A 17259-nucleotide genomic window follows, 5' to 3' on the forward strand; every position below is an offset into this window, starting at 1 on the left:
TTTTGGCAGCCACATTCTCCAGACGCTGGTGAGCCAGATTGGCCCAGATGAAGCTCCCATGATGAGCACAGTCATGCACAGACAAGGCGAGGGCCCACAAGCCTTGTTCTCAGCCGACGTGTCCTGGTGGGAGCGTGAAGTGTGTCTGTGTTAGTGTGCACGCTTTAGATTTAAGTACACTGCGTCATGCTCCTCATACAGTCTTGATGCTTGCCTGTTTACTTGTATGTATGTATGTATGTATGTGTGTGTGTGTGTGTGTGTGTGAGTGAGTGTTTATTGGCCTGGTTGAGTCACACAGGTGAGCCCCCGACCGCTCCGCTAATTAACACTGCAGGCGGCCCGGGAGAAGAAAACTAGAGCAAACACGCCAGTCTGCCGCTGCAAAACGTCAGCTGTTCATGTGCATATTATGTTAGATCCACTACAGACTGGACTCTCTCACGATTATGTTAGATCCACTACAGACTGGACTCTCACACTATTATGTTAGATCCACTATGGACTGGACTCTCACACTAGATCCGCTATGGACTGGACTCTCACTATTATGTTAGATACACTATGGACTGGACTCTCACACTATTATGTTAGATCCACTACAGACTGGACTCTCACACTATTATGTTAGATCCACTATGGACTGGACTCTCACTATTATGTTAGATCCACTATGGACTGGATTCTCACACTATTATGCTAGATCCACGATGGACTGGACTCTCACTATTATGTTAGATCCACTATGGACTGGACTCTCATGCTATTATGTTAGATTCACTATGGACTGGACTCTTACTATTATGTTAGATCCACTATGGACTGGACTCTCATGCTATTATGTTAGATTCACTATGGACTGGACTCTTACTATTATGTTAGATCCACTATGAACTGGACTCCACACTATTATGTTAGATCCACTATGGACTGGACTCTCACTATTATGTTAGATCCACTATGGACTGGACTCTCATGCTATTATGTTAGATTCACTATGGACTGGACTCTCATACTATTATGTTAGATCCACTACAGACTGGACTCTCACACTATTATGTTAGATCCACTACGGACTGGACTCTCACTATTATGTTAGATCCACTATGGACTGGACTCTCATACTATTATGTTAGATCCACTATGGACTGGACTCTCACACTATTATGTTAGATCCACTACAGACTGGACTCTCACACTATTATGTTAGATCCACTATGGACTGGACTCTCACTATTATGTTAGATCCACTACGGACTCGACTCTCACACTATTATGTTAGATCCACTATGAACTGGACTCCCACTATTATGTTAGATCCACTATGGACTGGACTCTCACTATTATGCTAGATCCACTATGGACTGAACTCTCACACTATTATGTTAGATCCACTATGGACTGGACTCTCACTATTATGTTAGATCCACTATGAACTGGACTCTCACTATTATGTTAGATCCACTATGGACTGGACTCTCATACTATTATGTTAGATCCACTACAGACTGGACTCTCTCACGATTATGTTAGATCCACTACAGACTGGACTCTCACACTATTATGTTAGATCCACTACAGACTGGACTCTCACACTATTATGTTAGATCCACTATGGACTAGACTCTCACTATTATGTTAGATCCACTATGGACTGGACTCTCACTATTATGTTAGATCCACTATGGACTGGACTCTCACACTATTATGTTGGATCCACTATGGACTGGACTCTCACTATTATGTTAGATCCAGTATGGACTGGACTATCACACTATTATGTTAGATCCACTATGGACTGGACTCTCACAATATTATGTTAGATTCACTACGAACTGGACTCTCACACTATTATGTTAGATCCACTACAGACTGGACTCTCACACTATTATGTTAGATCCACTATGGACTGGACTCTCATACTATTATGTTAGATCCACTATGGACTGGACTCTCATACTATTATGTTAGATCCACTATGGACTGGACTCTCACAATATTATGTTAGATCCACTATGGACTGGACTCTCATACTATTATGTTAGATCCACTATGGACTGGACTCTCACACTATTATGTTAGATCCACTACAGACTGGACTCTCACACTATTATGTTAGATCCACTATGGACTGGACTCTCACACTATTATGTTAGATCCACTATGGACTGGACTCTCACACTATTATGTTAGATCCACTATGAACTGGACTCTCACTATTATGTTAGATCCACTATGGACTGGACTCTCACACTATTATGTTAGATCCACTATGGACTGGACTCTCACTATTATGTTATATCCACTATGGACTGGACTCTCATACTATTATGTTAGATCCACTATGGACTGGACTCTCACTATTATGTTAGATACACTATGGACTGGACTCTCACACTATTATGTTAGATCCACTATGGACTGGACTCTCACTATTATGTTAGATCCACTATGGACTGGACTTTTTTGTAGTTATTTCCCCATATTTCTACATAATAACTCAGATATGGTAACACTAGCGGGCAGTAGAGAATATGAAGTCATTTTTGGTCTAGAACATGTTTTGCTTTCATTATTGACGTGTATGTATGTAGTCTTTTTTTAAATGTATTAAGACATTATTTTCACAATGTTAAGACTTTCTGGTGTTCTCTTGATTACGTTCTAAACCTCTGTGAAAGGTGAATTTTATTATGGAATTTCTGGAGAGAAAAAATGTAATAATGTCAAAACGACATTTTTAAAATCACATCTAATTCTCGTATTTTTATTTTGTAGTAGTAGCACTATACTTACATACAGTAAGAGCTTTTGTATATTGTGATTATTGGACTATTCTTGTAATGTTCTATTGTTCTTTTCAGTGTGGCCCTCACACTGGTATTACGCCAAGGTTTCACGCTATGCTGAAAGAAAGCAGCCATTCATTGGCTCCTTTCTTCAGTGCTAATAAACAGGAATTGTTTGGTCATGTCTCCCACAAGATGACCTTCATTGCAATGTTTGGCAGTGACTAATAATGATGGTGTTAATAAAATGTCCAAGCTCTGATACATGTCTGGTCTACGGCATATGTGGGCTGCTAATGTTGCTGGCTGGGAATGTAATAAGGATAGAAAAACTGATCCAGAGAGCCTGGTGAGAGATCAGAAGACTGTCGGCTTTGGAGATGCTATTTATTCACTTTTTAACTCTTTATTGTTTTCTCTGGCTGCTTCACCCGCTCTATCTATCTATCTATCCCGTCGGCTGTGGTTCTAATAGCAAACCTGCCGCGAGAGCGTGGATTGTAAAATGGCTGACTGCTGTACAGAGGAAGGTGCTGGCAAAAAAATGTGTGTGTGTGTGTGTGTATACACACACGCATGTGATGAGTGTCTAGACAAGAGTGCCCATGTGGGGCAAAAATGTGCCCGAGGCCTGAAGCCAAAGCTGGTCGGGAATGAACCTTCCCCTATCTCTCTTTCTCTTTCTTTCTCTCTCTCTGTCTCTTTCCAGCTCTCTCTGTGTGTACTGTAAGATGGAGGAGCAGGTGCGCGGTTTCTCTGAATGGGGTGGGGTGGGGGTTGCACATGACATCTGCCTCACCTGTCTACTGGCTGCTTCTTACATCCTGTTTGTCCACCTGTTAGACCAGTGTTTTTAAACCACTAGTGTGCCGCGAGATACAGTCTGGTGTGCCGTGGGAGATTATCAAATTTCACCTATTTGGGTTAAAAATATTTTTTGCAAGCCAGTAATTATAGTCTGCAAATGATGTGTTGTTGTTGAGTAACCATGTAGTACTCTTCCATATCAGTAGGTGGCAGCCGGTAGCTAATTGCTTTGTATATGTCGGAAACAGCAGGTAAAAAGGTATCTAATGCTTAAACCAAAAATAAACAAAAGGTGAGTGCCCCTAAGAAAAGTAATTGAAGCTTAGGGAAGGCTATGCAGAACGAAACTAAAACTGAACTGGCTACAAAGTAAACAAAAACAGAATGCTGGACGACAGCAAAGACTTACGGTGGAGCAAAGACGGCGTCCACAAAGTACATCCGAACGTGACATGACAATCAACAATGTCCCCACAAAGGAGGATAAAAACAACTAAAATCTTCTTGATTGCTAAAACAAAGTAGATGTGGGAAATATCGCTCAAAGGAAGACATGAAACTGCTACAGGAAAATACCAAAAAAAGAGAAAAAGCCACCAAAATAGGAGCGCAAGACAAGAAGTAAAACACTACACACAGGAAAACAGCAATAAAGTAAAAAGGTATCTAATGCTTAAACCAAAAATAAACAAAAGGCAAATGCTGCTAAGAAAAGGCATTGAAGCTTAGGGATGGCTGTGCAAAATGAAGCTCAAACTGAACTGGCTGCAAAGTATACAAAAACAGAATGCTGGACGACAGCAAAGACTTATAGCATGTGGAGCAGCAGATGGCGTCCACAAAGTACATCCATACATGACATGACAATCAACAACAAAATAGGAGTGCAAGACAAGAACTAAAACACTACACACAGAAAAACAGCAAAAAAAACTCCAAATAAGTCAGGGTGTGATGTGACGGGTCATGACAGTACACCTACTTTGAGACAAGAGCTATATTGATGCATTGCTTTGTAGATGTCGGAAACAGCGGGAGGCAGCGTGCAGGTAAAAAGGTATCTAATGCTTAAACCAAAAATAAACAAAAGGTGAGTGCCCCTAAGAAAAGTAATTGAAGCTTAGGGAAGGCTATGCAGAACGAAACTAAAACTGAACTGGCTACAAAGTCAACAAAAACAGAATGCTGGACGACAGCAAAGACTTACGGTGGAGCAAAGACGGCGTCCACAAAGTACATCCGAACGTGACATGACAATCAACAATGTCCACACAAAGGAGGATAAAAACAACTAAAATCTTCTTGATTGCTAAAACAAAAAAGATGCGGGAAATATCGTTTAAAGGAAGACATGAAACGGCTACAGGAAAGTACCAAAAAAAGAGAAAAAGCCATTAAAATAGGAGCGCAAGACAAGAAGTAAAACACTACACACAGGAAAACAGCAATAAAGTAAAAAGGTATCTAATGCTTAAACCAAAAATTAACAAAAGGCAAATGCCGCTAAGAAAAGGCATTGAAGCTTAGGGATGGCTATGCAAAATGAAGCTCAAACTGAACTGGCTGCAAAGTATACAAAAACAGAATGCTGGACGACAGCAAAGACTTATAGCATGTGGAGCAGCAGATGGCGTCCACAAAGTACATCCATACATGACATGACAATCAACAACAAAATAGGAGTGCAAGACAAGAACTAAAACACTACACACAGAAAAACAGCAAAAAAACTCCAAATAAGTCAGGGCGTGATGTGACAGGTCATGACAGTACACCTACTTTGAGACAAGAGCTATATTGATGCATTGCTTTGTAGATGTCGGAAACAGCGGGAGGCAGCGTGCAGGTATAAAGGTGTCTAATGCTTAAACCAAAAATAAACAAAAGGTGAGTGCCCTTAAGAAAAGGCATTGAAGCTTAGGGAAGGCTATGCAGAACAAAACTGAACTGGCTACAAAGTCAACAAAAACAGAATGCTGGACGACAGCAAAGACTTACGGTGGAGCAAAGACGGCGTCCACAAAGTACATCCGAACATGACATGACAATCAACAATGTCCACACAAAGGAGGATAAAAACAACTGAAATATTCTTGATTGCTAAAACAAAGTAGATGTGGGAAATATCGCTCAAAGGAAGACATGAAACTGCTACAGGGAAAATACCAAAAAAAGAGAAAAAGCCATTAAAATAGGAGCGCAAGACAAGAAGTAAAACACTACACAAAGGAAAACAGCAATAAAGTCCAAATAAGTCAGGGTGTGATGTGACAGGTGGTGACAGTACACCTACTTTGAGACAAGAGCTATATTGATGCATGCTTGGTTATGCTTTAAAGCAGGGGTGCTCACACTTTTTCTGCAGGCGAGCTACTTTTCAATTGATCAAGTCGTGGGGATCTACCTCATTCATATATTTAATTTATATTTACTTATTTATGAAATATATGTTTTTGTTAACAAGTTAAAGGTGTTTAATGATAATGCAAGCATGTTTAGCACATATAGTTAATATTGTTAATACATTAAAGGTGTTTAATGATAATACAAGTATGTTTAATACATATAGTTAATATTGTTAACAAGTTAAAGGTGTTTAAAGATAATGCAAGCATGTTTAACACATAGCTAATATTGTTAACAAGTTAAAGGTGTTTAAAAATAATACAAGCATGTTTAACACAAATAGTTAATATTGTTAACAACTTAAAGGTGGTTAAAGATAAAACAAGTATGTTTAACACATAGTTAATATTGTTAATAAGTTAAAAGTGTTTAAAGATAATGCAAGCATGTTTAACACATATAGTTAATATTGTTAACAACTTAAAGGTGGTTAAAGATAATACAAGCATGTTTAACACATATAGTTAATATTGTTAACAAGTTAAAGGTGGTTAAAGATCATACAAGCATGTTTAACACATATAGATTCCTTTCTTTCATGAAGACAAGAATATAAGTTGGTGTATTACCTGATTGTGATGACTTGCATTAATTGGAATCAGACAGTGGTGATGATAACGTCCGCATTTTCGAATGTAGGAGAAAAAAGTCCTCCTTTCTGTCCAATACCACATGAAAGTGGTTGGTTTTTGGCATCTTATTTGTCCAGCTTCCGTACTCCTTTGTATACACTTTACAAGAAATACATTGTCGGCAAACTCCGTAGCTTGCTAGCTTGTGCACGCCAGCTTTCTGAGACCTTTATTTTGTTAGCGCAGGCAGGATGAAGCAGAGCTTTTATTGTGCAACTGTGCAGTCGGTCTTTGGAGTTTTGACGACAGGTACGGCGCCAGAGTCTGTTGAAATAAAGTGTTTCTCACCTTCCAGTCGGTAATTTTAATGAGCTGGCAGCAGCCAGCGTCATCTCAGAAGACCCTCGGGTGCCGTGAATGTCAATCAAGTGACGAAAGTGACGTCATAGTGAAGATTTATGATCGCTCATTTTTAGGACTATTTTTTTAATGCCTGGCTGGTGATCGACTGACACACCCTCCGAGATCGACCGGTAGATTGTGATCGACGTAATGAGCACCCCTGCTTTAAAGTCATATCCAACGACTTTTTACTGTCAACTGAGTTTCCTTTTTTAATGATGTCTGCTGGTGGTGTGCCTCCACATTTTTACAACACATAAAATGTGCCTTGGCTCAAAAAAGGTTGAAAAACACTGAGACCTTTCACCTTGTCACATGCAACCTTTTAGTGTTTTTTTCTTAAAGAATTCTCTTTGAGTTGCAGACTAGACTATATTTAGTCGGGGGGCACTCTAACAATACGCCAACAATTAACAAAGCGTGCACTTTGATTCATTTTCCATGACATATCGGCAATGACGGCAGGTGAAATAATAATAATAATAATAAAAAAGAACCCTCACATCTCATTTGACAGTGTTGCTGTGTTAATGAGCAACCTCCACACCTCCAAAAAAAAAACCGCCCCACTTTATTGCCGGCCTCCCTCGTGGGCTGTTATTGATTTGGCTGCTGAAACAAAGTGCCGATCCCACTCCGTGGATAAATGGCTTATTGAATTAAGACCTCAGCTGTTTTGTACATGTGTGTGCGGGCATGCGACGAGGGGGCGGGACCACCGGAGCTTTTCATTTCTAAAGCACAGAGCAGACAGATGGCAGGTTTACGTATCAGATCTTTACTCAAAGCAAAGCTCGATAATAAAGTGAAATGTCCATACATATTCAATGTTCTCTCGTTACATTTGCTAGGGGCTCTAATTACCAGAAGGTCCAAAAACATTGGCATTAAGCAACCTCCTATGTCCTTAGCTGCATTTTGAAGTATCTTTATAGTCAGTATCTAGCTCTGCATGCGCTTTAAAATGTTACTACTCCGCTGTTGTTGTCAAAGTCAATTGTCCATACACTTATCACTATTAACAATAAACATCAGGGGCAAGCGATAGAAAATGGATGAATGGATGGATCAGCGCTAGAGATGTCCGATAATATACGGCCTGATGGATGGATGGATCTTTTTTATTTTTTTATTTTATTTTTTATTTTTTATTTTATTTTTTTAAGTAAATCAACATAAAAAACACAAGATACACTTAAAAACAGTTAATTCAAAAAAAAAGAAAAGAAAAAAAAAGGTCCATACATCCACCCATCCGATATCGGATCTTGTTTTTTATTTTTTATTTTTTATTTTTTTTTAAAGTAAATCAACATAAAAAACACAAGATACACTTAAAAACAGTTAATTCAAAAAAAAAAAAAAAAAAAAGATCCATACATCCACCCGTCCGATATCGGATCTTGTTTTTTATTTTTTTATTTTTTATTTTTTTTTAAAGTAAATCAACATAAAAAACACAAGATACACTTAAAAACAGTTAATTAAAAAAAAAAAAAAAAAAAAAAAGATCCATACATCCACCCGTCCGATATCGGATCTTGTTTTTTATTTTTTTTTTATTTTATTTTTTTTAAAGTAAATCAACATAAAAAACACAAGATACACTTAAAAACAGTTAATTAAAAAAAAAAAAAAAAAAAAAAGATCCATACATCCACCCGTCCGATATCGGATCTTGTTTTTTATTTTTTATTTTTTATTTTTTTTAAAGTAAATCAACATAAAAAACACAAGATACACTTAAAAACAGTTAATTCAAAAAAAAAAAAAAAAAAAAAAGATCCATACATCCACCCGTCCGATATCGGATCTTGTTTTTTATTTTTTATTTTTTATTTTTTTTAAAGTAAATCAACATAAAAAACACAAGATACACTTAAAAACAGTTAATTCAAAAAAAAAAAAAAAAAAAAAAAGATCCATACATCCACCCGTCCGATATCGGATCTTGTTTATTTTTTATTTTTTATTTTTTTTAAAGTAAATCAACATAAAAAACACAAGATACACTTAAAAACAGTTAATTCAAAAAAAAAAAAAAAAAAAGATCCATACATCCACCCGTCCGATATCGGATCTTGTTTTTTATTTTTTATTTTTTATTTTTTTTAAAGTAAATCAACATAAAAAACACAAGATACACTTAAAAACAGTTAATTCAAAAAAAAAAAAAAAAAAAAAAAGATCCATACATCCACCCGTCCGATAATATCGGATCTTGTTTTTTATTTTTATTTTTATTTTTTTTTAAAGTAAATCAACATAAAAAAACACAAGATACACTTAAAAACAGAGTTACAAGGTAACAAATGTGAATTTGTTTTATTTACAATATGGTATTTATGGAGAAGTGTTTTTTTTCCATCCATCCATTTTCTACCGCTTGTCCCTTTTAGGGTCGCTGGAGCCTATCTTTTTCCAATTGTTCATACTTTATCTGGTGTCTGGTGGTAATTTAATCCAGGTCTTCATGTCTGGTAGATTTTAGACTATTGTGTCATAGTTTAAAAGTAGAAATGTCCGATAATATTGGCCTACCAATATTATCGGCCGATAAATGCTTTGCAATGTAATATCGGAAATTATCGGTATCGTTTTTTTTATCGGTATTGGTTTATTTTTTAATTTTTTATTTATTAAATCAACATAAAAAACACAAGATACACTTACAATTAGTGCACCAACCCAAAAAACCTCCCTCTCCCACTCATTCACACAAAAGGGTTGTTTCTTTCTGTTATTAATATTGTGGTTCCTACATTATATATCAATATATATCAATACAGTCCGCAAGGGATACAGTCCGTAAGCACACATGGTTGTGCGTGCTGCTGCTCCACTAATAGTACTAACATTTTAACAGTTAATTTAAAAAAAAAAGGAAAAAAAAGATCCATACATCCACCCGTCCGATAATATCGGATCTTGTTTTTTATTTTTTATTTTTTATTTTTTTTAAAGTAAATCAACATAAAAAACACAAGATACACTTACAATTAGTGCACCAACCCAAAAAACCTCCCTCCCCCATTTACACTCATTCACACAAAAGGGTTGTTTCTTTCTGTCAGCACTTTGGCTACCCCTGTGGTAAATTTTAAATGTGCTCTATAAATAAAGTTGATTTGATTTGATTTGATCTGTTATTAATATTGTGGTTCCTACATTATATATCAATATATATCAATACAGTCTGCAAGGGATACAGTCCGTAAGCACACATGGTTGTGCGTGCTGCTGCTCCACTAATAGTACTAACATTTTAACAGTTAATTTTACTAATTTTCATTAATTACTAGTTTCAATTTACCGTATTTTTCGGAGTATAAGTCGCACCGGAGTATAAGTCGCACCTGCCGAAAATGCATGATAAAGAAGGAATAAAACATATATAAGTTGCACAAACTATGAAAAAAACTGCGACTTATAGTCCGAAAAATACGGTAACTGTTTTTATATTGTTTTACTTTCTTTTTTTATTCAAGAAAATGTTTTTAATTTATTTATCTTATTTTATTTTATACATTTTTTTTTAAAAGTACCTTATCTTCACCATACCCGGTTGTCCAAATTAGGCATAATAATGTGTTAATTCCACGATATCGGTATTGGTTGATATCGGTATCGGTAATTAAAGAGTTGGACAATATCGGAATATCAGATATCGGCAAAAAGCCATTATCGGACATCCCTAATCAGCCATCACTATTGCTGGCTGCGTAGTTGGCTCCTTGCGGTGCGATAACCGCCATAAATTGGATCTTGTTATCGAGAAACTGCATCAATTCGACACTAATCGACTCAACATACTTTTCCAAATTAATTCAGAGCAGTTAGCTTTGACTTTTCCATTTCATTTTTTATTCATCTCCTTCATTGATGTGCATTTATGTTACTCTTATATGTTTCTGACGCACAGTGTGACAAGTAGAGGTGGGTGAAATAATCGATTTTTAGATGCGTCGCAATTCGGACATGTTGCGTTTTGGACCAGTTGTTCCTCCCAGGGAATTCAAGTCACAATTCGCTCCCAAGTTCTTTCCGACACTCAAAGCTGAGTTGAAAACCCACCAGAGACAGAATAGGTAGTTTGTTGTATATTCTCAAAGCTTTGCCAATATACATTGATTGAGACCAGTCTAACCCTAGAGCATTCTATTGCGCCTCCCAAAATGGTCTGTCTTCCCAACGCCACCACCCTCTCTCTCGTCCCATCTCTCTAGACAAAACAAATGCTAGTCAAAACACATTCCAAAGAACTCAAGGTTAACACACACAGTATACTTGCTGACAGAGCATCAAGAGAATAAATGGAAAACACGAGCTGTTTTCAAATATGACAAAGAAATGGAAGAAGTACAACTTAAATTCGGATATATGTAAATATCTGCCTCCGACAGCGATTATAAAATAGATTAGTAAACGTCGATAATCCATTTATTTATTATTATTGATGTAATGAAGACAGTTCTAATATTTGACTGACTGCATCGAGCCACCTCATCCAGCCAGCTCCTTTTTTGTACACATTTCCATTCATTTTGAGCCAAGGTACATTTTTTTTAATAAAGAAAATACGGAGGCACACCACCAGCAGAAAACGTTAAAAAATGAAACTCCACCAGGTTGTCATGCTTTATTTTGAGTTTGTTGTTGTTTTCCTGTGTAGTGCTTTAGTTCCTGTCTTGCACTGTTATTTTGGTGGCCCTTCCTGTTTTGTTGGTGTTTTCCTGCAGTAGCTTCACGCCTTCCTTTGAGCGCTATTCCCTGACCTGCTTTCTATTGGCAAACAAGACTATTTCAGTTGTGCGGACGCTTTCCTTCTTTGTGTGGACATTGTTGATTGTCATGTCATGTACGGATGTACTTTGTGGGCGCCGTCTCTGCTCCACACGCTGTAAGTCTTTGCTGTCGTCCAGCATTCTGTTTTTTTTTTTTTTACTTTGTAGCCAGTTCAGTTTTACATAGCCATCCCTATGCTTCATTGCCTTTTCCTTTTGTTCATTTTTGGTTTGAGCGTTACATACCTTTTTACCTGCACGCCGTCTCCCGCTGTGCTCTGCATATTGGGATCACGACAAACCATCCTCGACGCGTTCCGACTTCTACAAAGGAATTAACTACCTGCTGCCACCTACTGATATGGAGTGTTACATGGTTACACGAGCTCTATACAGCACAGGCACTAGACAATGGCACATTATTTGCAGATTATAATTGTTGATTTGCAAATAATATTTTTTTGGACCAATTAGGCGAAGTTGCATTATTTCCCACGGCACACCAGACACTATCTCACGGCACACTAGTGTGCCACGGCACAGTGGTTGAAAAACACTGATTTAATAAATGTGATGGAAATTAATTGAGCTGTTTCTTATTACAAATGCACTGCTTTTAAAAGTTGCAAGTGATAAACGATTGTGTAGCGAAGCAAAAATACATGTAAAACTGTATCAATATACATAAATTAAAGATGCATCAATAATAAAACATTTTATCGAATCATGATGTGGCCAAAGATTCCCACCTCTAGTGACGAGAACCATTCAAGTAGTGCAATGAATCGTCTGCGTTATTTTCCTAAAGAAACGCCTTCGGTGTTAAGCTCGGAGGTGTGTATTTTTCCACAGCAGGGTGTCTTGACGTGGTTGAAGCAGACTGGGCGTGACCGCGTCTCTGCGGGTGGCTCTTCCTTTTTTTTGGTTTAGTCTGATCACTCCCAAATACACTACAAATATAGGACTTTGTCGTCCTGCAAAAGAGCTTCATTTATTTTTTGGGCTATGCACCTGTTTTTGTGTCCCTCTACCACATACTTGCCAACCTTGAGACCTCCGATTTCGGGAGGTGGGGGGCGTGGTCGGGTGTGGGACTGGGGCGTGGTTGTGGGCGGGGGCGCGGTTAAGAGGGGAGGTGTATATTGACAGCTAGAATTCACCAAGTCAAGTATTTCATACATATATATATATATATATATATATATATATATATATATATATATATATATATATATATATATATATATATATATGGGGGTGTGGTCGGGGGTGGGACTGGGGGGCGTGGTCAGGGGTGGGACTGGGGCGTGGTTGTGGGCGGGGGCGTGGTTAAGAGGGGAGGTGTATATTGACATACATACATATATATATATATATATATATATATATATATATATATATATACATCCTGAAAATATGCAAACAAAACTGTGTTTAGATAATTGATACTTCAAACTTGCATAAATAAATCTTAAGGATATAACATAACTTGGCTTCTGAGAGCTTCAAAATGTAATGAATAAAATGCTAAAGTTGTTGATAAACAAGCAATTATTTTAATATTAAATATGGTCATTTTAAATGAATTATTATGATCATTTAAAATGCATTATTTCATATACCGTATTTTCCGCACCATAAGGCGCCCTGGGTTAAAAGCCGCGCCTTCAATGAACGGCATATTTCAAAACTTTGTCCACCTATAAGCCGCCCGGTGTTGTAAGCCGCATCTAACTGCGCTAAAGAATGTCAAAAAAACAGTCAGATAGGTCAGTCAAACTTTAATAATATATTAAAAACCAGCGTTCTAACAACTCTGTTCACTCCCAAAATGTACGCAAATGTGCAATCACAAACATACGTATATCAACATGGACAGAGCTGCGTGAAAAAAGCCACCCGGCCTCTTCGCGTAAACTTAAACTTACCTTAACCACTCGCTCATCATTTCTTCATCCATCCCTTCGAGTTAGCTTTTATGATGACGCCGGCTGGAAAGGTCTCTTTTGGCAAGGTCTTCCTTTTGAATATCACCATGGGTGGAAGTTTCTGGCCATTAGCATGGCAAGCTAGAACCACAGTGAAGGATGACTTCTCATTCCCTGTGGTGCGAATATTCACCGTACGTGCTCCCGTTGTATCCACAGTGTGGTTCACAGGAATATCAGTTGCTGTGAAATAGTAATCCGTGTGCGGATGGAGAGATTGCGTCTTTTCATGAACCGGATCCCTGACGCTTAATAGGAGCCATTTTGTGGTCTTTACAGATGTAAACACACAAAGGAAATGAAACGTACGGTATATCCGCGCGCTTTTTCTTCTTCTACGCGGGCGGGTGGTTGCTTACAGTAGAAGAAGAAGCGCTTCCTGTTCTATGGGGGCGGGTGCTTACCTTGGCGGTTGCTTGCGTAGAAGAAGAAGCGCTTCCTGTTCTACCGGGAAAAAAGATGGCGGCTGTTTACCGAAGTTGCGAGATCGAAACTTTATGAAAATGAATCGTAATATTAATCCATATATAAAGCGCACCGGGTTAAAAGCCGCACTGTCAGCTTTTGAGTAAATTTGTGGTTTTTAGGTGCGGCTAATAGTGCGGAAAATACGGTATGTTTATTTTATTGTATAATTCTATGGCTGGATGTAATAAGGAGTCAGAAAAAATACAAATAAAAACACAATTAATTTTGATGTTTTTAGCAAAATATAGTAAAAATGTATTTCGTTTTTTTTTGTAATCAATAAATATATTTATTTTTAGGTAAGATAAACATAATAATACAATGTATCTCTAGTCTGGATGATTTAGTTCTTGTCACCCTGTTGTCCTCCTGTCATAAAAAAAGGCTGTCCTCACTCAGGTCCGCATGGAGCTGGAGGGGGCGTGGCCTCCAGCTCCGGCTGAAAATCGGGAGATTTTCGGGAGAATATTTGTCTCGGGAGGTTTTCAGGAGAGGCACTGAATTTTGGGAGTCTCCCGGAAAATTCGGGAGGGTTGGCAAGTATGCTCTACCACCTGAAAGCAAGCAACATTAGAGGAAGCAGTGGAGATATGAGTGACACTTGTTACACTGTTATGATCTAGTTTTTTGTTGTTGTTTTTTACAGCTGTCACATGCTGAAAGTGTGTGTGTGTGTGTGTGTGTGTGTGTGTGTGTGTGTGTGTGTGTGTGTGTGTGTGTGTGTGTGTGTTTGTGTGTGAGAGAGAGAGATGCCCCCCCATTGATGAAAGGTCAAAATGAAGGCCTTTGCAGTATTTTATTGTGCCTGTGATAAGCTCTATAGTGTGTGTGTGTGTGTGTGTGTGTGTGTGTGTGTGTGTGTGTGTGTGTGTGTTTGCACACTTTTTTTTACCAGCCAGTTACTGATTCATGTTTTAATTCTACACATGCAAGCAATAAAGTTTTACCTGAATGAGCTACTTATCATTCTTCAAGTTCATGGTTTGCTTTGTGGACATTGCAAAAACCCAAATGTGTGCACACTGCTCGACTTCCGGTTTGTATGCAGTTTCAAACCAAAAAGTTAAGAATTATAATTAGTTCTAGTGTCAAACTCCAAATGCCATTTGGTGTGCAGTGCATGTTTCGACAAATATGCACCAACTAATGTATTTTGGTACTTTTAAAAATAAACATGACCACAAAAAAATATATATAATTTGTTGGTTTTATTTTAACAGAAAATGTTATGATACGTTAAACATATGTTTTTTATTGCACTCAAAGGACAATTTTAGTATTTTACATATTACATATAGCCTGCTATAATTTTAGGATTAGGTTATAAAAAGTAAGATTTAAAATTGTATTAGATAGGGGTGTAATGGTACAAAAAAAATTCGGTTCGGTACGTACCTTGGTTTAGAGGTCACGGTTCGGTTCATTTTCGGTACAGTAAGAAAACAACAAAATATAATTTTTTGGGTTATTTATTTACCAAATTTGCTAAATCTTCCACCATAAATATTTTTCTCAGTGGAATATTTGATATGAAGTAATGGGAATTTTGGATAGGTCAATAATTCATAATAACATTGATTTTGATTCAATATTATGTTTTGAGCAATGACAGTTTGAAAGAAAAAAAAACAGCTTTGTTTTATTAGTCAACATTGCAACTTTTTCTAAATTACATTTAACCTTTAAGCTTTTTTTATTTCACTTTTGTTATGTTTTTGTTTATTTTATTCGTATTTTTAGAATGTGCCGTGGGCCTTAAACATTAGCTGTGGCCCACAAATGGCCTCCGGGGCACACTTTTGACACCCCTGCTATAGATAATAAAAAATAAAATGTGATAAATCTATGGATAAAAAGCAGAGCCTGGCGACGCATGCGCGTTTATCATAACTCTCTCTCTCTCTCTGTCTCTGCCCCTCCCTCACCAATGCTGCTGTTTGTTTTCTTTTTAACCCCTTCTTAACCCTGAACGTACATTGAAAATACACGCAACCCTAACTCAAAATGCCGGACATTTGAGGCATTTAAGAAACTCCGCCCTGACAGCTGCGCAAAAGAGGACATGTCCGGTGAAAAGAGGACGTATGGTCAGTCTATCGTAGCCCGGTCGTTGCTAGCATGCCGTGTGTTGTGCCTCGGTGTGCATTGTTTACACAACGTACGTTACGCTACTTAATATGTCCGTGTGGAAACTCGTTCGGTACACCTCCGAACCGGAACCCCCGTACCGAAACGGTTCAATTCAAATACACGTACCGTTACACCCCTAGTATTAGACACTTCATGATTCATGGTTACCACTCTCGGTCCCCTTTTAAGACAAATAAAATAATTAGTTAATACTAAAACCAATACTGTTGCTAAAACTACATGTAGCAGGTAAAACAAACATTGTTAAAGGTAAAATGCGAATTGTAGGAATTTGTTACGAAATTCAGTCTATTCACTTGCATTAGTTTACACTACGTGGGCAGTTGCGACTCTACTAATAATTGTCAGCAGGCCAACCAGCTGTATGTGGCAGCCATGTATCTATGTGGGCAGAAATCAAATCCAACTTTATTTGTGAAGCACTTTTCATACAGAAAAGAAGTGAAACCCAACGTGCTTTACAGACTTAAAAAACAATGCCCCGATGACCCACTTTCCAATCACACACATGAATGCATGAGTACAGAGGAGCCATAGACTGTCTGCATGGAGCTGCTTTTGTTTTGAAGCAACAAATATTTCTGCACTGAATTTTTTTAACACTATACAAACACTATTTTAACAAACTGAATTTTTTATTTTGTTTGCAAATTTTTGTTCAATGAAATTGTCAGCATAATTTCATGTAAACAAATCCAGTACACAAAATTCAAAGGCATAATATTACATAAATTAAGTGTCCAAAAATAGCTTTCATGATAAAAACACAAATTGACTTCCATATATTTGCTCTGTGTGTGTGTTGACTCACTCTTTTTTGATTGATTGAAGCTTTTATTAGTAGATTGCACAGTACAGTACACATTCCGTACAATTGACCACTAAATGGTAA

General features: G+C 37.5%; 1 protein-coding gene across 1 annotated transcript in view; it reads left to right on the top strand.

Moving 5' to 3' along the window:
- Positions 1 to 17259, top strand: part of skila (SKI-like proto-oncogene a) — a 114796-nt gene that overhangs the window by 34259 nt on the left and 63278 nt on the right. The window lies entirely within an intron of this gene.

This window comes from Nerophis lumbriciformis, linkage group LG19 (genome assembly GCF_033978685.3).
Source record: "Nerophis lumbriciformis linkage group LG19, RoL_Nlum_v2.1, whole genome shotgun sequence".
Lineage (NCBI taxonomy): Eukaryota > Metazoa > Chordata > Actinopteri > Syngnathiformes > Syngnathidae > Nerophis > Nerophis lumbriciformis.